Source organism: Hetaerina americana, unplaced genomic scaffold (genome assembly GCF_022747635.1).
Source record: "Hetaerina americana unplaced genomic scaffold, ioHetAmer1.1.p SCAF_27, whole genome shotgun sequence".
NCBI classification, from domain to species: domain Eukaryota; kingdom Metazoa; phylum Arthropoda; class Insecta; order Odonata; family Calopterygidae; genus Hetaerina; species Hetaerina americana.
This window is the reverse complement of record NW_027286841.1, coordinates 5514731-5540075: the sequence shown is the minus strand read 5'-3', so window position 1 is coordinate 5540075 and position 25345 is coordinate 5514731. Positions and strand designations below refer to the sequence as shown.

General features: G+C 46.2%; 1 protein-coding gene across 1 annotated transcript in view; it reads left to right on the top strand.

The window, feature by feature from the left end:
• LOC139689671 (uncharacterized) overlaps positions 1-25345 on the top strand; it is a 57684-nt gene that overhangs the window by 26318 nt on the left and 6021 nt on the right. The gene's annotated exons all lie outside the window — the stretch shown is intronic.

Genomic DNA, 25345 nt, shown 5'->3' with positions numbered 1-25345 from the left:
CCAACTCCCTCTTAAGATAGAGTTCTCCGCGTCGGTCTCACATATTACGGGCCCTGCTGGCCTTCGGGGCCCTCTTCGATAACTTACCCACCCTCTCTCTCTCTCCGGCCTATAGTTTCAAGACTGCCACTATTTATCATCCCGGATCGGGTCGGCCGTACCTGTTCCCCCGTCCCCCGCATGCTCCCCCGGTGTATGTACGGCGTGATTACTGTGATAAACGCCCTTAAATATCGACGCATCCCTAGAGGGAGGTGGGCTGGTTGGGCAGCGACTCGGAAACAAATGATAGTCCGCATTTCACGAATTGAAAGCAGGAGTGCCATTATTTCTCTTATTACACGGCGAGGACGCCGTCATTTTTTTTAATTCCCGACCCATCATAACGACGATACGTAAATAAGATCGCTTTTCGTTGTTGCTTCGCGGTGAATAGAAATTTTTGGACGGAAGAGTACATCTCGGGAAATGAAATATGTCGTGTTTGGTGGAGGGGACAGGGATGCGATTCGGGTTTTGCGGAGGGGGCCGCTGCCGCACCACCGACGGCGCGGCATCGTAACGTCCATTGCTGTTGGTGGCGACGATCGAAGGGGGTTGGTTGGGCCTTCGCTCGGTCGTTTGAGCAGCTACTCGATTTGCCTTATTCGCCCGCTATTTACAATCGGTCGATGTTGCTCTGCGAAAACATTTATTTATATACGCACGGCACCACGTGAGGGGTCTAAAGGGTGTAGGGCAGGGGTGACTCCACAACACGCATGCTCCAAATAAATATCACGAATGTACCTGAAACTTCGAAAATACGAATGATGTAATACAAACGATGGAAATAATTTTTAAAACAGTCCACTTTCTGGTGTCAAGGTTTCGAATATGAATCAGAGGTGTGTCACATCAGCTGCTAATGAAGAAACCAACGGTAAGATTCTGTAGAATCATGACGACAAACGACGCTTCTTAGGAATGTTTCCTGAGAGTCGTCGTCGGATATTAATAATCCTTTGTCGTTTATGAAAAAAAATACATCTTTAAACCCTTCGATTTTAGTTTTCACCTCCCCAAATCTACATTACAGAAACACATTACTGAAAGGTTTGGGAGGGCCCGAGTGATTACGAAATTCAAACCGTTTCAGTCCTGTAGTCCTGATAATGACCTGAAAAGCCCTCGCGGTGTCTACGCATGCGCCTCGAGCTGGTGGTGGTCATAACGAAAGAAAGACGCGAACGGGATCATGGCGGAGACGAGGTCATAATTAACTCGTGGGTCTCTTCGATGGCGACGAGGCTGTTGTCTCCAGGCTCAAGGAACCACTGCTATCGGCGCGATATTTCTCAGATGTTGTCTAGTCCTGCGCCGGTAGAATGGGCCTTCTTCATTTACATGGCAAACCCTTGGAGAAGTCTCACAATCTTTTCTCTCTATCTTTTCCAAACTAAATCCTTCCACGTACACGGTCTGACCTACCGAAATGCCGTGCTCGAAAGATCCGTGGTTCAAGTCCCGGTCAAGGAATATTTTTGCACTTGTGACTGCTTGATTCCACCTTCCCCACCTCTCCTGTTTCCGTCCTTTATATGTGTTCCTATCCCTTTCCCTTTTATCTACTTCAATGTGAATGAATATTTGTTCGCCATAATCGGTTTTCGTGCTTTAATGTGTATTTGGCCAATGTGGTTCGTCTCCTTCTTCTGGCTATGCTTGCCAATAAACGCACTGCTCCTCTCCTTTATGATTTTGTATAATTGATAAACCACTATTCTTTCCTCTTGTGTGTTGTCTATTTCTCCTTTGGTGGGTGAAACAGCTCCCTAACGCCATCTCCTTGGCCAAAGAATCGGGGAACTTGGTTGTGTAAACCTCCCGCAGATTTCAGTGAAAATTACGTTTCCTCGATAGCTCATATGGTTAGTGCATCAGCCCGGCAAGTGAAAAAATCTGGAGTTCAAGTCCCGGGCTAGGAAATATTTTTACACCCGTGATTTGCTTGATTCCGCCTTCCCCACCTCTCCTGTGCTCGTCCTTTATTTGTGTTCCTATCCGTTTTCCTTTTATCTAGTTACATGTTAATGAATATTTGTCCGCCATATGGGAGGTTTTCGTGTTTGAATGAGTATGTATGTATTAAAAAAATTTATTGCCAGAATTGATGATACATTCACTCGAGAGTCTTCGAAATAGCAAGCACCCTTGTCCGTCCACATACCGCTGCCAGCGGATTTTCCACGCCTCGTGCGCCTTCTGGAAGGCGGCGCCCAAAATGCTGCCGATCTCCCTCGTCACGGCCTGTTGTTGCGCTTCCACCGAGCTGTCGTGACTTCCTTTCAGCACGGGTTTGAGGCGGGGGAAAGTCTGGTGGGGTATTGTCTAAAAAAATTGAATCCTTAATCACTGAAGCTCTTGACAGATCCGCGTTTGAGTTTCCTTTTGTTCGTCCGAGAGCACTCGCGGCACCAACTTCGCACACACTCACACTCATGCCCATGTTTTCAGTCACAAGTCGATGCACATCTCTTTTAAGGATGCCAAGATCATCAGAAACAATGCGAACACTTCATCTGCGATTCCTGTTCAACAAAGTCTTCACTCCTGCAAGATTGTCGTCACCCTTTGAGGTCGAAGGGCGTCCTGAACTTTCGACGTTCGCAGCATCTTCTTCACCCTCCCGGGACATCTTGTGCCACTCAAAAACCACAGATCCACCCATGGCGCTTTCAACGTAAGCTGTCTTGAGCATTTCATGAGTATCTTTCCCGGTTTTTTGCGTGTGTCACGCAAATTTGATGGCGTATCGCTGTTCCAATAACCGGTTCATGACGGAGCGTAACGATGTCACGTTTTAGAGGTTTCTCAAACGAACGTTCCGCACTCCGCAAAGGCTGGGAGCTAAATGCTACCGGCCTCCAGCTTTTCATGAGACCCCCGTCCCTCGATCCCAGCCAGAGAAACCTCCGCCCCGCCGTCCTTCTATCCAGAAAAAATAAGCCATTCTACTTTCAGTCAAGACCTTGTATGATGTTCTGATATAAAGTTCCAATTATTTTGCGCTTAAAAGTATTTCCATTCTGATTCATAATAATGAAATCAGGTTTCAAAACTCCCAAAATACAGTTTGATTGAACTTGTCCGGGTCTTCGGCGCTTGAAGAGAGAGGTGCACCTAGCGCGTGTGATTGGTCCGCGTCGATCTGAATTTCGCCGGCATGCCGTGATCGCAACCCGGAGTCGTTGCCCCTCCCTCCTCGCCCCCTCGCACCCCCCCCAATTTCTTTCTCCCCCATCTCGTAACAATTTTATGTCGTTCCCGCGCACTTCAAATGGTTTTTCATTTTTTAATCCCCTTTCGCCGCGGGAATGTTGAATTCAATCCGTTGGAAGGTCGATTTCGCGTCTTTGTCGTCGGGCCCATCCGATGAATCTCTCCGCCGATGGAATTCCTGACGCGCCGTTGTTCTTTTGTTATTTTTCACCACCTGATCAGGATGGAGTGTTGTCGCTGCTACCGATCCGAAGTCAGAATGGGACGCCACACCTATCCGCACTTGGACCCCCCTCCCTCCTCCTTACGAAGACCGTCGAGTACTTGAGGAGACTGACTGTTGCTCCGTGTGAATTGTTCTCCTTTATTCATTCTTCCGTTTCCAGCGGGAACGCTTCGTTTTCTCCCTCGCATGGATCCGTCAATTCGTACTGTTCTGCTGTTTGTAGATTCGCCGCGGTCGACGGTTGGATGGACTAAGCGATGACTTGTAAGCTACGGTGTGTGGCAGGGGTTGATTCAGACTAGGCCGCCACTACATTTATGCTTTTCACGCTGCTAAATAGTTAAGTAGCTATTTGACAGGATATACTTGTTAAAGTTCTCGCTTCATTGTTTACGGTGCTCAGGGGCCTCAGTGGAAAATATGGACAAACTACGCTCACCTTGCATCCTGATCCAAAGCCGAAAATTACATTTTCAAACTTCATTCTGTGTGTGCCCAATCTGTCTCTATGATTTTATGCGTATGAACCCCAATATACCTTACGATGCGTAACACTTATGATGAGGGCTTGCAATATGTAATAATGGAATCTATCTCCCTTATCCTTTCTTTGTGGCCTGACCTTTCTTAAATAGTTCGGGAACATAATAATTCCATAAATTTTCAGTGTTTTAACTCGTTTCTTCTGAACCTTTCTTTGAGTCTTAAGCGTCGCTTATTTTCCCTTCGCATCTCAAGTGGCTCCCAGCCTTATTCCCTCTCCTCTCACACTAGTGTTCGTATTATAACAATTTTTCACGAATCTGGCGGATTTTCCCTAAAGTATAACAAATTCTTCTTGCCGAACGTTCTTCCAATGATCTCAAATACTTGCGGCATATTCCAGAGGAGGCCTAACTAGAGTGAAATAACAACTCTTCTTTTACACTCTCCTCACATTTCCCCACCGCCCGTTTAATGAAGCCGAGTTTCTTTAAATCTCGAGCTGTCTTTCGATTTGTTAGTCAGTGTCATTCGAAGCAAGCAGTGCGCACTTACAGGTTGTTCAAAAGCGACTGCTGGAGCCGGTAATGACCCCTTTCGGTCAGACTGCTTCCCGTACCGAAAATTCCAACGTGTGTGCAAAGGAAGGACGTTGATGGGGATTGGTCAGACCGGTAGCCTTTGGGGTCATGAAGGCCTGAGGTAAATGGAAAACGAATTGACGTAGATTTTTTAATTGTCGTCGCGAGAGCGTTCGCCATTTTCAGACGGGATGGCGACGTCACCTCCAGTGGCGCTGTCTTGAGTCTGCGTCCAAGTGGCAATCGGCCGTCGCAAGGGAGAGATAGGGGGTTGGGAATGGGGGGGGGTGGCTATTTGTTTGAAAGGGACAAATGAGCGCATGGCGGCGAAATTAAATATTTAATCTATGGCCTTGGATGGACGAGCGGGTCGTTGAAAGGTAAAGGGGGGGTTGAGTGAACCGTTCTCTCCTCCCATCGCCGCCCCCCCCCCTCATAACCTTGAAGACGCTAATTTGAAGTGTCCATGACTGCGTAAGGGAAGTGGCGTCTCGTCGGATTCCATCGATTGCCATCTTGCGCTCTTCGCTTGAATCGCAAATTAAAGAAGGTCGGAAAAATTTGCTTGAAATTGAAGATAATAAAATCTAGAATGAAAGAAGACGTCGATGTAATAGTAATCAGGGGACTCGCGATTGGATACTTCACTCCCTTCCTTTTATGTCTGAGAAATTTGGCTCGATGATAATACCTCCAAATTAATCTCAAATATGCTATAACGCCCCTGTTATTTCTATAATGGTTTTCTGTTGGATTGCATTCATCAAGGGAATTACGCCACCGCGTCAGTGGAGCGTTGGTTTTTCCTGTCCTTGGCGACTGCTTGATAGTTTCGGGTGTGATTTCGGAGCCATAAATGAACTCGCGGAATTTCCGAGTAATTGAATTCGCGGCTAATTAAGGTTTGCACCGAACGACCATTTTCACCGGACCAGAATCGGATGCGTTTTTACTTAAGTTTTGGACGAGTTTCTTTGTGCTGACAAAACAGACAACTGATCAGAACGATTAAATGTCTGCTCACTGTAGTACTCGCGATGTACAAGATTTGTACAAAAAGTGTCGGTGACAATGTTTTCCAGACGTGCATTGCGTGAAGTGTTGAACTTTGGCCGTCGCTTAAGAGTGTGCATGATCGGAGATCGTATGTTGGCATTGATAATATGGCAGTGCAGGTACAATAATCACTGGAAATTTGACGATGCGAAATATCTGCGCTTAACTCGTTCTCCCGAAGGTCTTTGGGCGGACGACCAAAATACCAGAGTCGAGTGTCTTCTGCTTGCGAAGACCTTCTGCAACGACATCGCGACGATTCCCCAACCCCCTAAGTGTCTTTCCGACTTGGCACCGGCAGACTATTTCCTATTCCCAAAAGTGAAATTCCTGAGTCATGCCGTCGAAGAAGCTTGCATGCTTGTACCCTTACGGACCCTCCGCCCACCAGGGAACTTTCGAGTCGTGGAAAAGCCGCCCTGGCAACAAGCGTGTCGACGCTCAAGGGATGTTCTTAGAAGAAAATAGAGGCATTGTTGCAATATCTGAAATGAATATATTTTTTAAACAAACTTTTCCCGATAATCTGTATGTAAACCATGAATATTACGCGGGGTCTTGCGCTCGTTTATTCCCGTTAGTCATTTGCCAATTAAAATCAACATGAAAGAAATTTGAATTTTAGTCTGCAAAAATGATTTCATTGAATGAATCCTTGCGGCGAATGCAGTGCGTGGCAATGACGGCAATTTTAATTGCTCATCCTTTATTTCTCCGAGACAGCGCGTGGGTTTGCTCTTCTTTGTTTTATCGAATCTAGCGTTCATTTATCGATGGGCACGTATTGATAAATTGCGGAGTGCCGTGTGGCCATCGGTCGTCCTTTCCCTTGCGCCCTCAAAGGGTGTGGATGGAAATAAAATACCGGTGTCCGGCACCCGGTCCTCTTTCTATTGCCAACAGTGCCGATGCCCTTGCAGCGCAACAATATCACGTTCAACTACGCACATTATAGAGATAATTGAATGATGATAATGCGTCAGCTTGTGTCGCGAGTATAGTATTTGTAGCAGTACAACATACATTGCCCATTTAAAATAACAGTACAGGGAAATCATAAATATTAATATTGAGCAATGTATAAAATACTGCAAACATAATTTCTGTAACGAAGATACAGTTTATAGGAATGTAGTTTTGAAGAAAGTGTTCCTGGTTGTAAGTTTATCCGCCACCTGCTATTCGGCCGTTGGTGGTGGAGGTGAGGGCTTCTTAAGATCACTTTGAGGCGAAATTTATTGCACGTTAATTTTTGCACCTGCCATCCGCATATATTCATCCCAATTCTATTTTAATTAAAAACCAATTGTGGCATTTTACATGGACATCTTATTTGTGCCGCCATACTTTTATTGCGGTAATCCCGGAACCAATAGGTAAAATGTCATTTTGCAATGAATATACGTATATACACTCGGACATACTCATGATCACATAAGTGTCAGTGAACCCATATTTTTTCGTCGGTACAACCGAATCGGGAATATTATTGCTTTTAAATACTTCCCAGTAAATAACCAAATTTGATATAAATTACGGATCCAGGTGTGATGTGGTGGAAATGTTCCAAAATAACAATTATATTAGTCTTCGTCTCTGTTACTTAATGTAGTCGTATTTGGTTATCATAGCAGTTTTGAACAACTCTAGCTAATATGGCCGTTGAAATTCATTTGAATGTTAAATTAATTACTTAGAGGGGTGTCACTAATAGAAACGAATTATAGATTCTCTGAACTTATTCCAAATGAAAGTTCAGTTCCGACGCACTTTGGCTGCTGATCAAGACATAAGGTGAACGTAGAAGAAGTGGGGCGTACGATTTCTCGCGTAATAGCCTTCGTTGATTGTTCCTGCAAGTGAATTAGGAATAGTTTTCGTGTATTTCCCGTAATTTTCGGCGGGTTGCATGAATATCCTTCACAATTGAGAGGTGCACTCTGGAATATATCTGAACTGTTGTCTTTTAGTCCGAACTTAGTCTGGCTGGAAAAAGGAACACCACGATGCTCTATATTAATCGGTAATTGATAAACTAATTTAGGTAGAGTGGACTACGATTGGTAATCAACGGCCACTCATCGGGAATCAAGGTAAATGCACCGATTGGCCTTTTCATTCCCACCATTTCTCCACAAAGGGAGAAGACCGAGCGGTTATTTTCGCGAGAAGGTCTCAGCAGTTATAAAACTGTGGATTTTGCCGAAAAGATGGAGGATTTATCGGCATGTTCTGCATTTATAATTGTCCGCTAAATCAGTTGTAATTGAAATTAATCAATCGTGCCATTTTCGATGGCATTAACCTTAAATCCGAATGCTTAAGTTGCATGCATGCAAGGTCTGTCCCGAAAGTAGTAGGACTGAGTCGATTAAAAAAGATTTATTGCCAGATATTGATACATATACACTCAAAAGTTTTCGAAGTAGCGGCACCCTTGCGCGTCCACACGCCACTGCCAGCAGCGGGCAGTCAACGTGCGCCTTCTGGAAGGCGGCGCACAAAATGGTGCCAAGCCCACTCGTCACGGCCTGTTGTAACGCTTCCACCGAGCCATGGTGACGTTCTTTCAGCACAGATTTGGGGCGAGAGAAAATGAAGAAGTCTGGTGGGGCAACGTCAGGGCTTTAAGGTCGCCGAGGTATGGTCAAGAGGCTCTTGGCAGATCCGCGTGAGAGTTTCGTCCGAGAGCACTCGCGACACAAACTTCGCACACAACTCTCTCATGGCCATTTTTTGGACCACAAGTCGATGCGCATCTCTTTTAGGGATGACAAGTATATCATGAACCATGCGAACACTTAATCTGCGATTCCTGTCCAACAAAGCCTTCGCTCTGGCGAAGAGTTTCGTATCTTCTTGAGGTCGAAGGGCGTCCTGAACTTTCGGCGTCTGCAACATCTTCTCCACCCTCCTGGAACATCTTGTGCCACTCAAAAACCACAGATCTACCCATGGCGATATCGCCGTGAGCTGCTTTGGGCACGTCAAGAGTTTCACGCAAATTCGATGGAATAGCCCTGTTACAATAACCGGTTCATGACGGAGCGTAAAGAGGTCGCGTTATACTAGAGGTTTCGCAAAAGAATATTTCGCACTCCGCAGAGGCTGGAAGTCAACTACCAGCGGCCCTTAGCCTTTCCTGATACTCCCCTCCCTCCAACCCAGCCAGAGAACCACTGGCCGTCCATCCGTGAAAAAATAATTCATTCTCACTTTGGGGCACACCTTGTGGTTGGACGGCAATCCATATTGGAATTCATTTTGTTGTGATTTACCTTATGGGGTAATCTTGTCATTAGTCACGGAACAGCTTGGCCGAAGCGTTTCGGGTGTCCAATGTTGTTAGATTTCTGCGGCTTAAAATGATCAGCTTCTCGAGGCGAATCTCTTGAGATGACAGAAACGTCTGCCTTGTTTATCACGAACACGTGAAGATCTCCACAATTGGATTGCCCTGGAATAACATTGCAACACAACGCATAGGTTCAAAAACGTAGAACTTCTTGTTCCGTAAGTTCCGTGGACTCCGCCAAAGTTAAGAATTAATGAATTGTGTTTAATAAATGTACCGGTCTCATTAATCATCATGAATTATCGAATGGAAACCAACGGAAGTGCTTTTTAACCATCCAATCGAGTTCCATCGCTTTCGCCGTCGAAAGTGATTTCCTAGGGTCAAGGGCATAAGCTCCCCTCCACCCGAGTCCCCAGCTAGGACAAGAACCCCCCGGGGGGGTGGGCAGACCGTCGTACTGGAAACCCGGCTTCCTTTTATTCGACACCAGTGCAAGTTCCCCCGTAATGAGACCGGCGGCGTCCCAGCGTTTAGTCTTCTTGGACGACTGCGTAACTCCGCCCCGCCAAAGGCCACTTGTGTGTGTGCCCACTCCGAATCCCGCTCCCTCCCCGGGGTATGCCTATGACCGACCGACCCTCCCAACTCGAGGAAAATGGGGCTGAAGGGGTTATGAAAACGGTCGCCCCGCTACGCAGGCAACAAAATAATGGAGGTTTAACTTTCTCTCAGCGGGGGAGGACCAAGTTCCTGGAAGCTACTCGAAAAAAAGACTTTATTTTCAGAGGATGATGATGATGTTGAATCCTCTGCTCCCGGGTCTCCTCAAGGGGTTTTTATATGTTTGTGTGTGTGCTTGCTTTCCGTATGTATTTACATTGGAGGGGCGCATTGTTCCTCCCTCCTCTGTCTGAGCGCGAGAGAGAGAGAGAGTACTCTTCCCGCTAATGCCCTCTCCGAACGAATGTTGGGAGAGCCAGGAAGCTCTCTGCCGCCGCCGCCCCCCCAAAACCCTACTTCCCCCTCCCCTCCGCTAACCAGTGTATGCCTTTTGAGTTCCTCTTCTGTGATTAACCCCTGCCACCACCCTTCCTTCGACTCCCCCCTCCCCTCCGCCTCGCGTCTCCCTCAGGTTTGGGAAGTCGGAAGGGAAAAAGAGGGATGCTTCTTTTCGGTCCCCCCCTCCCACCCCCTTACTTCCTTCCTTTCGCGCCTCGGGCCATTTTCCTCGCTCTGCCATCCTCCCCTGTTTACGTCTCCCTCCGCCGCCGCCAGAGGGCAGTAGCGGCGGACGCATTGTTGCCATCAACAGATAAAAAGAGCGTTTCAGAACGGACTCCGTAATCAATCTTATAGAACACGTGATTCTTATTGTTTGCCTTCGATAGCTTCCCGGAAACAATGAATACCAAACTTTTAAGTCTGCGACTCGTTTATGTATATTGCATGTGTACCAGGGGTGTTTTCTCTAAATCTCGCAGTTTACGAATAAATATTCCGTGCCTTGCCTGCTCATGTTTCACGGAATCGGTCGTGGTGGTGATATTTATCTCTGATCCTTCCCGCGGGCGAAATTACCGTGGTTTATGCATGTGTACGTCTGAGAGTGTGATCTGAACGCACTGTCTGCTGGGTGTGGTTGGCATTGGAGTTCACGAGGGAGAGAGAACCGGACAATGAAGCATGATGCTTGAAGTGCTGAGAAGCAGTCGGCGGGTCTAAAATGTGACATTCGACGAAGTTGTGCCGCGAGTCTTCCGTTATGCTGTCGACTTTCACACATTGCGGTGTGGAGACGGACATTCTCTGGAAGTGTTATGCGAGCATTGCACCCTCCAAGCGACCGACAAGACACCTCTCCTCTCCTCGAAACGTCGTATGCCGAAGCCGAGACGAAATTGTCGGAGCTTGTCCGTAGCATGTCTGTTCTGAGGTGGAGTCAATGCATTGCCCACCTACTTCCGCATCATATCCTGCCAGTCGCCACGGGGACCGACGCGTGTCAGTTAGTTAGGACTTAAGCAAGTGGAGTTGATGTTTGTGTCATTGGAATACAAAATGGCCACAAGAATTGTTCATCACAATCGTTGGCCATTTTACCTTTTCTTATGGTGATCCCGAATTATGCAAAATGGAAAATGAATTATATGAATATGTCAGTGCTCGTGTTTTTAATCGTCCTGGAGGCCCGATTTGCATCTATCAATCCATGTTCTGCATCCCCCAATGGTAAATTTTGGGGTCAGATAGGTAATACCATCATGCCTACCATTTGCCTTGAACGTAATCTGAAACTGAAATGACACTTGGCCATCTCAGTTGACCAATAAGAGTTCAGTACTAAGGGACTCATTTTTATTTCGAAATGACTGTAATTTCGGTGAAGAAAATAATTTAGTTTCCCTGACCGTCGCTTAAACTACAAGAGTGATATGTCGTTTCTCGGAATTGAGGTCTCTTGCTTCTATTTTCACAGCTCAGGAAGGTTTCGTGACCTCGAGGGACAGTGGAGAGGAATGGGAAAAATGTGCTCGGTGAGAAATATTGTTTGATAAAATGTGATTCTCGAGAAATGAGAAGGCTGCAGAATGCAGACTGAGCTGAAATGTTTAGAAGATTGTGTGAAGAGAAGCCTATGAAGGGAATCCACTTGAGGGATGACGGGGAGCTAAACATCCTGCGGCAGAATAGTTTGCTGAAGAGTGTAAATGGAGGAGAAGAATGGCGGAGGAAGCTCAAGGATGACCAAGCGGGAGAATGGAATAGTGGGTGCAAAAGCAAGGCGATGATGGAATTGAGATTGGGGCAGAGAGACGCGATCGCGACGGATTGCAGCGTGACGCCGACTGCTCCTCGATTGATGGAGAGGGGGTTGGGGAGGGGGAGGAAGGGGAGGCGTCGAGAAGAGAGGCAAGCGCACTCGTGTTGAAGCGTGTTGAAGGCGGAAACGGAGCAGGTCGTTGAGAAAGTAGTCGGGGTGAAGGATTTAATAAATTCAATTCGTTGGTGTGTTTATTAAAGTGGTAAGGAGGACCAAATGGTGTAGCAATGCTTTTATCTCTTGAAGAATGACGGCATTTTGTGTTAGTTTTCCTGTATCGTCAAAATCCTACTCGTGGTGGTGGATTTCTGTCGATAATAGATAAATAATAATATTCCGCACGCAATGAGAAATGGAGACTTGATAAAATTAGAACAAAGTTGAAATGGCTGACCGCATGGAGCAGGACGATTAATGAAGCGCCTCCTCTTTCTTCCTCATTGGCCAGCAGGATTTCATTTTTTGTTTAACAGAGATGCTTGAGTTGGTTGCCACTGATTTAGATGAACAGACTTGGAATTCATGCGACGGAAATCACTAAGAATGGATAACATCAATTTCGTGCCCCTTTTCACTGGGTTCTTCTGCTGTTCAATTGGATTTCTCCATGAGAATGTATCCAGGTTTAATGTAAACATTCTTGCGCCCGTGATCATTTGGGGTGGCAGGAGACGGGTTGAGTTGAAGCGAAAGAGAAGAAGGGGGGTCGATGAATATGGGGCGGGTGGCCGCCCGCTCGGAGGGGGCTGGCCGTTCAACCACCCGACCGACATTCCGTCCGGGCCCTGATGACTACGCCGCGCGCCGCCTGGGCCGACCGACCTCTCCGGGATGCGCGGTCGTTTTCCCGGCCCTTGTTCAGCCGGATCCAGATCTTCAAGGAGATGCACGCACAAGTGTTGAGACAGAATGACGTGCAAGTATCACGCGCCAAAGGGCTGCTTACTAGCCGTGGTACTGGAGGCACGCGTATCTTGTCTGATCCCGCCTTTGAAATGCAACCAACATCCGGCCGATTGCAGTGGTGGGTTGACCTCTCGTCTTTTGCCCGCCTAAGGACGAATTTCCCTACGCCGAAACCGAGAAAGAGGAGTTTATCTTTAGTCGGAGTTGATTTTACATTCCTTTTGAATAACTGCGTTTGAAATCGGGCTTCGATTGGTGAAGTCAATCGAAATTCTTCAAAATACTCTCCCCCTGCATCATCTACTATATACACTTGCGGAGACGTGTTTGCCACTCCTGGAAGGCACACTGAAACTCTTCGATGGGAATGCCTTTCAAGAACGTTGCAACATGCTCTTGAATGTTTTCCACGGTCTTCCAATGCTTTCCCTTCAGCTCTCTCTTCAGTCGGGGAAATAGAAAAAAGTCCCACGGAGCCAATTCGGGCCTGTAAGGGGCGGGAGGTGGTGCTTCGGGCCAGGAAGTTGGTAACGATGAAGGACGTGTGGCAGGGGGCATTGTCATGGTGCACCGTGTTGCAAAATCGAAAGACAAAAACTTCACGCCGAGGCACGTCTTTCCTCTCAGGCTGATCGGAGCAAACTGTGGATCGGCAGCGTTGGAAGGGTGGACCCCCTACCACATTTCCCGATCGGTTTTACCGCGCCGCCATAGATGGTCGCGTGACAATTAAATCAAGTGCATAACTTTCAAAGTGGACCATGTATATTTGCGGAGAGCAGGGCGGGACAATGGAAGCGCGAAGTCACCTAGTATTGTGAAAGCAACGGCAGCACTGTAATGTGCAATGCGTAGTGAGCGGCCCTCCGACGGCGGTCGGACTGGCCGCATTCCTCCGGCGGGAGGGAAGAGTGCCGCGGCCAGTGGGTGGGTCGAGCGATGAGGGATATAAAAGCGCTCGACACAACGCCGAATAAAGGGGCTCGTAAAAGGAACGCGTAAGGGAGAGTCAGAGAAAGAAATAAGTAATGACATTTAATTGGCTGAATTTTTAATCTCCCTCCTCCAATCGCGTCCATGGGCATGATTTCGTAAGAAAATATAATTTAGTCCACTCAGAGGAACAGCGGGGCGATTATTATCATCGGAGGCCATTAAAGGGATTGGAGGAGGAAGGAAAGTTAGACGGGAAAATGGTAATGGAGGAACTGAAATAGACTTAATGTCGTGGCCCACCCTTCTTCCAGCAATTTGGACGTAATTATCCCCATGGATCCACAAATACCGCCGCGCACACTCAAATACAAAAATTAAACTTTCCTTCTACACGTACGAGCAAATACGTACACTCACTCATACACGTTCACCACTCGCTTTTGTGTGTGGCTACGTATGCGGGGCAGTACCAATAGCATCGCCCACCTCGGCATAACCCTGCTTTCGTTATGTCGCCAATAATTATCGAACCTCGATGTTAGAATAATAATAATTATTATTATTATCCCTGAATGACTGAACCTTTCCTCTAAACACGGCTGACTACAATTTACACTCAACATAAAAGTATATTCACATGTACTCAATTGTTTCTGGCTTAACTTCGTGGAAATTCATGTTCATTAAATAAAGAACGCAATTTATATTCCCACTGTTGTTTATTCAACTTGAACTAATTTGTACCTGATGATGACGCCTAAGCGTTGAAACTAATAGTACCAAAGTAAAGAACAGTGGAAAAATACATTTTGTTCTCCATAAAATAATGGTATATTCACATATTTAAACAAAGACGATTTAGTTGTTTTTTGCATTGTAGTAAGAATATGTTAATTAGCATTTTATTATAATAAATATTTGACTATAATATAACTATATGGAAAATGTACAATCAACAAATGTATGAGACGTGGTAGTCCGTTAGGGTAGAGCGTTAGACCAATGACTGCCCCTCAGGGTACCCCTTTCGTTTCGCCCGGCCTGTGTCATTGTTCGGGTACCATAACTCTGTGGGAGACCGCGTGTGAACATGGAAATGACACACCCCCTCCCCTTATTAACCTCAGGGGTGAATTTCATACTAACGTAAGGCTTAGTACTGGGTGAGAATCACCTTTCTAACCGTACCTCGGTTTGGTAAGCATCGTATTATCGGACCCAAAAGTATTTCCTAAATCATTCTTTGTTATTATCATTATCTAACGTTCGCTGTACATCTATCAACCGTAACAGCCACTTGAGTATTGACCAGAATTACATATTTTTAATCGTTGGGCCCAATGCCCTCGATTCACTCGCCCGGTCGCCACTCACGCTAAGTAATAAAAAACTATGACTTTATAATACTAAAACGTACTTTAATCCAAAGAACCTCTTTCAATTATATTAGGAAATAGATATAAATGAGCAAAGAAGTGGGCGAATAAAAGGTAAATCTTAATTGGTATCTCCTTTGATTTCTTTGGGAAAATTCCCGATGGATTTTTCTGCACGGGTTGCCAAGGTGTTCCTTTAAAATACGGCTGCATATTAGGAAATTAAAAGGTATTTTGTGGAATTTTTCGCAATTTTGAATCAAAAACTTAATATGATAATGAAAATAAGAAATGTCATTCAATTTTCATTCTTTGGCCATGACTAGCTATTGGCTATTGCGTACGACAAATTAGTTCTACTTTAATTTTACCAAAGAAGTAAAGCTCGCGACCTTTGCTTCTTCGGAAAATAAACGTTTTACTCGTCCCTTATGGAAGTTGTTAAAAGATCTGCGTGACTGAATTATTAGTTTTGCTAAAAGTAGCCTGTAATCTGCGGAGTGGAGACATTTAATAATATGCAAAGCTTAAAAGTTGAAATCTTGCTCCCCTTTCTCACTATTGACGACATTATTCTCTTCTCCCAGTATCGTCAAACCTTCAGCTACCAAAGTTCAGTCTTCATTTCTGCATGATTTCTCTTCAGTCTTCATCCCCCGCTCCATTAAGATACCGTCATCGATCCTTTTTTTAAATACCATCCATTTATTTTTCCATGCTTTAATGAGTTAATGATTGAATTTCCTCGAATCAGTCGATTGAGATGCGTAAAAACAGTTATTGCAATCATTTCGGAGTCATGAGAAAGTTTGAATGCAGCCAGAGCGATTTCTTAGGGATCTCTTTTATTCTCCTTTGAATCGATCTTACCCCAAAAAAAGTAAAAAATTTTGGCTCCAGCTTGAAATAAATTGCAAATTAAGAAACAGCTACGCATAGTGTTAAAAAATGAATGTAATCATTGTAGAGATTTCAGTAATAGTTAAGTTCCAGGAAACTGCGGGAGATGCCGCTACAGTAACTTTTAACGGAGTCATCCGCTAATACGCATTTAAATGCAACAATTTCAGTGTAAAAATAAGCACTTAGATAAAAAATATGATGGTAAAAATCCCGCTCAAGGCGAATGATTTTGACCCTCTTAAATTGTTGCATTAATAATTATGTTATTTACGCAAGTTACCCCCTGCCACTCACGTTTTTGGCGAATTGTGGGTAATTTATGTCGATCCCGATTTCAGTGATTTCATTGGAAAGAATTCCTTGTTTTTTTTTGCACGTGATGGATTTTAAAATTTGTTAATATTTCTTCATTTGACTCAACTTCATAATCACTCTGACCCTTCTTTCTCTTGTTTATTCAAACAAATAAAAGCAACACAATTTCTGGCCGCAAAAGGGCCGCTTTCGGTGAGTTTCAACTCTCGTCCTTATGACGGATGCGGCAGATCAATTGGAGGGATAAAGAAATGGAATGAAATGCATTTGGAGCCTTCCCTCCATTGCCCCCCACCCCACCCCGCCCCCAAACGCGCCCGGGGGTGGCCGCGAAAGGAGTGGCCGGTGGAAACGGACCTTTTTGGCCCGGCATCGTGCCCTGCTTGCGTAAAAGATTAAATGGACGTCAAATGGTTCCAGTCCCCCACCCCCCCCAAACCAACTCGACCCTTCGGTGTGCTCTGATTGGATTCGCGAATGAAATTCATCTCCCTGCGAAATATGCGAGCTGTTTTAGTGTTCTCGCATGGCTGAGATTATAACGCCACAAAATAATAATAATAATTGGTCCCGTTCGAGCAGAGTGGGCAATTTATTGTTTCAATTTCAGTTTTTCGGGGTACTTTACTTTTAAACCTCCAATACAATTTCGTTATTTTTTTGAAAAATACAAAATATGAGTTACATGCCCATCCTTTCCGTAATTCTCCTTGTTCCCACTTCATCTTCTATCGATAAATCTATCCGATATTTTCCTAATCGGTTCCTCGTGTGGATATTTCCCAATTTGTTGGACGATATGCAAATGTCCAAGGGTAGTCTCTTCCAGTTAGCGTCTTTCCTCGGCATCAATTGGGACTAAATAAAGGACTCTCTCTGTGTATTGCCGTGTCCTCCTCCATCGTGCATTCACGCGTCCCCTCCTTTTATCCCTATTTTCTTGAGGTGTGATCTAAACTCCCCGTGTCCTGTTAAAATTTGCGTAATTTCTTTGTATGCTTTAAAGTTGATCTTCATTCCTTCATTCATGCTAGGTACGAATTGTCTGGTTGTGTTCCCTTTCTCTAATTATCTCCATCCATTTCTTTTTGATGCCACAGTGGGAATGGCGAATTTAGGATCAAAGTGTTTTCAATGTTGTGCCCCACTCAGGACGCGAGCGAAGGGTCACCTTCCCCGCACCTTTCCTTTGGTGGAGTGTGAGGTGGAGTCGGCCTAATGAATTGTCGAGGAGTGTTGAGTGACGCGGCAGTGGTGTGGTGTGGGCACTCGTTGGGAGCGGAGGGCAATCCGTCGATGTTGGCCCGAGGAACAGCGGGGAAGTCTTCTTGTCTGCAGGGGGATGCTCCCGCTCTTCGTGGGCAGGAGATCCCGCACTTCGTGGAGGATCTCTTGTCCTGAGCGCACTGCACCCACATCTGCATGGTACTCCGCAAGGGCGTGTGGCGGGGGGTATTAGGTCACCACCCGCAGAAGAGAAAAAACCGCAGATACAAAACCCATAAATTAATGCCCATCTGCACGCACAAAATGTATAAATTGGTGCAAAAACCTTACCTTACCAAAACCAATAACTTACGCGCATGCAAATACATATGCTATCAACTGACAACAATATTTCTATGGTGATTTCGGTTTCTTACAATTATGATTCCTGATTGTGTGGGGAAAAACGAGTAATTGATTCTATCTGTACTGGAATCTATTTCTCTCTAATCTTTTCTTTGTGGTCTGACCTACCCAAATATTTTGGGACCATAATAATTCCTTTAGTGTCACTCGTCTGTTCGGAACCTTTCTAAAATTCTTCTAAGTCCCGATTATTTTCTCTTCGCATCTCTTCAAGTGGCTCCCAGCCCATAATTCCGCCGAAAAGGCCTCTCACACTCGTCTTCTTATTCTAAACATTTTTCACGCATCTGGCGGATAATTATCTTGGCCAAATTTTCTCCCAAGGATCCCAAGTACTTTCGGCGCGCTCCAAGGGAGGTCTAAATAGAGCGAAATAATACCTCTCTTTAACTTTCTAATTACATTTCCCCACCACCCGATTAATGAAGCCGAGTTATTTTGAAGCGCATCCGCATATCGTCTCCTGACATGTGCTTCCCATGAAAGGCGTGGTTTTAGAAGTGCCCCCAAATTTTACCTAAGGTTACCACGTCAACTGGCACATTTAATGCCTAGGCAAGGCACTGGAAACACGGGAGAAAAGGCGTAAAATTGCCGTGTTTTACGCGCACCCATGCATTTACGGTTCATATTTTCCATCGCTCTGAATATACCGGACGAGGATCTGAATGCCTCGTACGGTTTCAAAAGAAGGGTCAATATCCAGGGCACACCCACTGGACATCCCATCCCGTACAGGAAGGGACGCCTGTCCTCGTCTATGCACGAGTCCTCTCGCGGCGACCCTTGGAACATTGGACGCTGCACTGGAAAATAAAAAAAACACCCCAACGCGTTCGGAGTAATTTTTTCCTTTTGAATGAAGGAGCCAATAATATATTTGTAGCTGACGGTTTGACGGTCGTTAAAAACTTCGTTTTTATGTCGATTGGCCATTGGGCTCTCGACATGGCGGTGGCAATCTGGGTAACGGTCGCCGATGTCTCGAGATTTCCCGTGCAGGCGCCGCGAATCTCTCTACTCCTCCCTCTCGCCCTCTTAGTGGTCTCTTGGTGATGGTTTTGGGTCATACGTTGGCAAGGACCAGGGATTTTTTAATGGCAACCACGCGTTGCTGCGTGTTGTACCCTTTAGCATGAAACTAGTAATGATTAGACTCCCCTGCTCGAGGCTTCACTTGGTGGAATTTTTTAACATCCAGCGAAAAAGAAAAGCTGTCGAAGCAATATTTCACAGAAGATTTGTTGATACTAAGCTTTTCATCGTTTCCTGGGCTCATCACGTGCCGACATTTTCCTGCATATCGAGCGAAGGATATGAAACCTCTTCCGCAACGATCATGCCTCTTGACTACATCGTCCACATGCTGAAACATTACCGAGGTTTGCCCGGATCCGCGTCAATTCAATTTGGTCGTCCTCGACTTTCTAATGCTTTCGATCTCGCCAAGATCCATGGCGGCGTCGAGTCTTAAAAAAATAGGAAATCGATTTCAAATTGAAGACGCAACAGCCTTCCGATTCCCGTGCAAAGATTTGCCGCTTCGAAATATACCAACTTGATGCTGGCGTGCAACACCGCCAATGTATCGGCATGTTGATGTCGCGACACATCGGTCTAATGTCGACCCCTCTCCTCGATATTTCCATGTCGACGATATTAGAGTCGATGTCGGAGTTACTAATCTCGAGGTCTACATGCATCAATTTCGACGTCGACATCCATTTTCGCGTCGTCTCCCAGTGTCACCTCGACATAACATGTCACTTTGACATCCAGTGTCGTGCCGACACTTTTCTCTCTCTCTGTCGCCTTGTCGGCTGAATAGGCCTGCGAAACCATCACGGAAGAATTCAACGCCGAATAATGTACCGTAACTCATCCAGAAATTCTCGTCCAATGATTCCCTCCGGATGAGATTTGATGAGGTTGAGTACTCTTCGAAACCTATTGCACACCACATTTTCCGGAGATGTACTTGGCCGTGGTTGGCTGATAGGAGTCATGATTGGGGCTCGTGGAATCAATCCCTCGACGCATACTATATATGTCTCTCCAGAACATACGGAACCGTCCGTTTTTTCACCGCATTTTAGATTTGTTTCGCCACACATCTTAATCTGCCTACTATATGCCCTCGTCGACGACCACATCAACGCCGACATCAATATCACCCACGGTACGACGCATCAATTCAGTGTCGACATTCAAGTTAATATCGACACCCACTCGACATATCGAAGTGTCGGATAGCGAGCGTAGTCGTCAACGAGGCCCTTCCCCGTGCCGCCCGCCGAACTTCTGCTGTCTCGCAAATTTCTCGCCGCTTGTTTCTTCAGTACAGAGACATACATTAACGCATGCCGCGCGGATTTGATTTGAACTCTATGGCCTGCAGTCAGTAGTCGAGCGCTTCGCCCACTACGCTAGCCTGTCGCCCAAGCGTGTTCGGCCCTTAGAAATACGTAGGTAGCATTGAATTTATTCCAACTCATGCATGGCTTTTTTTATTCGGTGAAATATTTTACAAATTGAATTATTTTTCTTGTACACCGTTTTGTTTCGACTCGTATCCAATTATTTAACTCTTGGATATCCGCGGGCAGTGGTCATGGAGGCCTCGAGGGTAGTCATGCACACGCGCGAGGGATCAAAGTAATAATGGTGGGTGGTGGCGTCCGTCCCCTCCCTCCTTCGTTGCTGTCCCGAAAGGGGTCAAATCGGGCGGCGTCCGAAGGCGCCAGGCGGCACTTCCTGCTCCCCGTTCCCCTCCTCTTTCCACCACCCCCTCCCCCCAGCCAACACCTGACTGCTCGGAACAGCAAAAGCGGAACGATATATATATGTGCGCGCAGCGAAGCGAGGAGGAAACCGTCTGTCTGCGAGAGTTCACGTGGGGCGGCGGAAGGGGAGGGGCGGCATTTGGGCGCCTCTGCGGCCGGCTGCCCCTCTGGGGCTGTGGCGACCGGAAGCGTGCATGTGCGGGAGGGGGGGCGGAACCAGCAGCGCCTACTATCGCCCTTCCCCCCCTCCTCGGGTTAACGTGCGGAATGTGTGGCGGGTTTGTTAATCATCCTTGGGTGCATATCATGGATACGTTTTTCTTTGTCTTCCATTTTGAAAAAGTCGAATGATTTCCGTGGAAGTCCATGGGAAAGTTGCCCTCCAGAATCCCATTAATGTCCATGGCAACCACGTAGCATTCAGTGAACTTTCATGGACCGCCTTTTCCACTGGGCTCGTACGGAATTAGGGGAATCGGCGTGTGATTTTACATTTCCACGGTTGGAGAAGAACTGTCGAAGCCTTGATTTCGGGGTGGACTTCACGTCAACTTATTCGGCCGGAATCGTCGGCACCAGACAGAGGGATGACGTGCGGACATCTCCGTTCTTTTGTCTATGCTGGTGGAAATTTCAAATTAAATCCAATGATATGTGAAGTCGACTCTAACCTTGACATCGTTTTGAAGTTGTCGGAGAGCTTATCGATGATTTCCTCTCCCCTTCCAAGTCATATTGTAATGCACAATAGACTATCGCTGTGTTTTTTAGACTGTTTCTTTATGTCTTTAGCGAGTATAGACCAACGAATTCGTACCATAAGCCGAGTTATGCTTCCATGGAAACAAAGCGTTTCAAACGTATTCCATAAATATTTGAAATAATAAAGTGTCATTTTGGGGAAAAAATGTGGGGACGTTTCTATCTGGCCATAGAGCGAATTTGCAGAAGAGAAACGCGTTTCAGTCGACCCGCCCTTCTTATCGCGCCCTCCCGTGCCAGTCTTTCGCTCTGTTCCGTGGGTCTCTTAGCCTCCTCCCCTGTTGGGAAAATCAGACGGATTACTGTGATTTTAGTGATTTCAACGTCGTTTCAATTGAATATCAGCCGGAAACGTTAAGTGGTGACATCGCCGTATTATCGATGCCTCGAAAATACATCCTGGACGTCGGTCGTTGGTTGCTCAAGTTGCTCGATTTATTTTCTTGGATCGTGTGGAAACTCGTCCACCGTCCAAGTAGTTAACCGAAAGTTTTAACTCTCCCATTGGTTACAAAAGTAGCATCAGTATCTTATTTTGCTTTTCACCCCACCGGGAATCCATTTTACTGCGGTAAAGCCATCAGACCCTGAACTGCATGTTCGGTGCGATGCAACCGAAATGCCAACTGTTTCGCCTAATTAAGAATTTCATGATTTTTGTGTGATATTTCGAATTTAGTGTCTATTGTTTTTTTAGAATCTTATCATCGTCGCCAAAATTTCCTGATCGGGTGGAAAAGAATTCCGCCTTAAAGATTTACTTTTTCGGACTGGGTACTGCTAAACTAGTTTCGAGTCTTTTTTTGCATGGATGCTGTAATTATGGTATTGCATGTTCATTATTGACACTGCTTGCCGATTCCGCCGTAAGTATCTTGCTAATCACCCAAGTTTGTAAAAATGTCATCAATACGCGTGTGCGATAGTGAAATAGGTGCCCTGGGTTCGACCACCGACGAATGTCGAAGCCGGTCGACTCTGTCCCGGCAGCACCCGAGTGCGGTTGGTAGAATCCGCGGAGAATCGAACACAGAGCCACCCGCGCTGAAAGGCGTTTTCCTAGTCGCAGCACCGAACTCATTCCCTTGCTCTTCTGTCGCGTCAGTGGTCGAAGAATGAAATTGCCGTGTCATTATTCAGTTTAATAACTACCATTCCAGCGCCGAACCATTTTATAGTGTCAATAAAGGCTTTTCTGGCAAATGACCGGTCGTCGTCGCAACCTTGAAGGCCTTCAGAACGGTGGGAGTGGCGGTGGGGGCTTCCGAGGGATGTTTTTGCCAGGACGGATGGTGTGTGTCGGCCACAGCAACGCCCTCCGTGGGTTACTTCGTGTACTGCATATCAGCATGTATTTTATTTTCTCCTGCGTGCACTGAAGATAATTGGGCAATTGCAAGGGTATGTATGGAGTGCCTCAAAATTATTCAAAGTACATCCCTTGAGTGTCGACATACTTAAACGAGTGACTATGCCGCGATTCGAAGGCTCCCTGGTAGGCTTAGGATTCCAGAAGGTCCTCAAGGGTACGCGTGCAGGCTTCTTTGACGGCACTTAGGGTCGGTCACATGGTGGTGGTGTCCTTTGAGGGAGGGAGGATTTAATTTTTGGGAATAGGAATAATAGTCTGCTGGTGCCAAGTCGGGACTGCGAGGAGGTTGGGGAATCGTAGCGATGCCGTTACAGGTCTTCGCAAGGGAAGACTCTCGACGCTGCTCCTTTGGTCGTCCGTCCAAAGACCTTCGAAACGAGTTTAGCGCAGATCTTTCGAATGGCCAAATTTTCAGTGATATAATGGTGTGTTCACTGTCATCTTATCAATGCCATTATACGATCTCCGATCATGAGCACTCGTAACCGATGGTCTGAATTCAGCACTTCACGCAATGCACGTCTTGGAAGAAATTGTGGTTTCTCGCGGACGCAGTGCGTCGCAGAGGCACAAGACCCGCACTCTCGCCACCGCGAGCCCTTGTTGTGAATCATTCGCCGACTTCGAGCTAAAATGAGCGAAATGAGCATTTATGCAGGATTTTATATTTTCCGAAACCGAGAGGTCGGGGTGGATGCGACCTTATAACTGATGGATGCTGCGTCTTCCAGTTTTCGCTCCTTCCCGTTGCCCGTGGCTGTTTTTGGTCCCTTGGAATCAGCGGTCTCCGCTCGTGGCTCGCCCGGCAACTCAACTTGCCCCCCATACCTTATGCCTGCCCTCTGTGGTCACCGCTCCTCCACCCTGACATCACTCATACGACTGCGCCTGCTCCCTTGAATCCTCGAGGCTTAAAAGTCTTTGGTCTGTGGTGTCTCAGCCACAGTTCGCGTTCACCTGAGACAGATTGAATGGTGCACTGTATGAAGTAGGCGAGGGTCCAAGGAATGGCACTCGGGGTCACTTACTTTCTTTTCTGGTTCTGTACGCGATGGAGAAATTCTCGAGCAGTCACGAGAGCACCTACGCCATTTGCGGATAACTGAAACTTCCAGAGAGAAATCGAACGGAGTTTTGTGTGACTCGCAGATTTGCTCGCTGATGCGAGCGTGGAATCGAGACTTGGGAGATTAGGGTGAGGAGGAGAATCGGAAAAGTGGGATTGACTGAAAGGGAAACAAAGTGCCGCGTTTGGTGCCGAATGGGGAGACTCTGAAAGGAGGGGGGGGAGTGTAGGCGGGAGGTTAAATCGAGAGGCAGTCGGATGTTGGAGACATCGAAATATGCGAATGGTGGGGAAAATGTTGGGTAAGTGAAGTGGAGAGAGGGAAAGGAATTAGGCATTGGGAGGAATGAAGGGTGGCTGAGTTTATGGGGTTATAAAAATAAGTTTTTCTGCAATGTGTGCCTCTTTTGTGTTGTAATAGGTGAGTCTTGCAACCGTGGCTGTAGAAGCCTTGCTTAGCCCCTGCGTCCATTAAAACCCACTTTGTCCTATGGACCACGTAATATTAAGGAAAGATTATTATGCGTAGAGATTTAGTTGCGCGTGGCCATTCGGAGGAAGAAGTCGCACACATTTGACTCGCCCTCTCTCCGATCCCGCGGGCCATCGCCCCCCCTGCTCTCCTCCCCCCTTTAAGAGTGTGTCACCCATTTGGCGCCTGTGGCCATTCCTCGCCCGGCGCCATCCCCCACCCCCTTTTCCCACAAACGACGAACGCCCCCGCCGCAGTCCGACCTCTGGCGCCCTCTCCCCCCATCGTGGTGAATCACCACAATGAGGGAGGGGAACGTAACCCGCCCTTCTCCTGGACTTGACCTCGCGGACATTTCGAATGGAGGTAATCTATGATTGATTTATTCTCGGTCTTGCGGACTAACTGCAGACAGAAGCGGCGGATGCGAATGAACCTCCCAGTTCTCGATGTAAATTGAGTGTCGAAATAGATCCCAAAAATGCGGTGCGGACTACTTCAATTGGCAAGGAATCTCCTACTTAATTCAAGTGAGTTCAAATGTAAGTAATTCACCCAGCATTTATATTTCACCGCTGCTCATATGGAGGTGCGCACTATTATGCTCAAGTGTGTTACCTGTATGGCCGCGCGGAGACCCAAACAATTGCGAAATTGATGCGATTTAATAATCATAATAATAATTTCATTTGCCCAAGGATTGGTGTACAACAACAATGGAGCAACGCCATAAAACAATAGAAATTCAGAGAAGATTAGAGAGAGAGGGAGACAAATGAGTGCGTATATATGCACACACGTACGACTGTGCATTTTTATCATACATAGGTACACATAAGTTTTATGGGTTTTACTTTATGCATTCGTGATATTTTAGCGTTAAAAAATTCAGACACACTGTAGTTATTTTTTTCAGTTAGAAATATTTTTATTCATCTTTTAAACAGTGTTACGTCTCTTATGTATTTCTGTTGTAATTGTGATGTGTTTCTCGTCCCACATCTCCTTCTGTTGATATTATGCCCTTACTACAAACTTCATTCGAATTTAATTTCTTAAAAATATGCAACTTCTGAACATATATATACGAATTTGA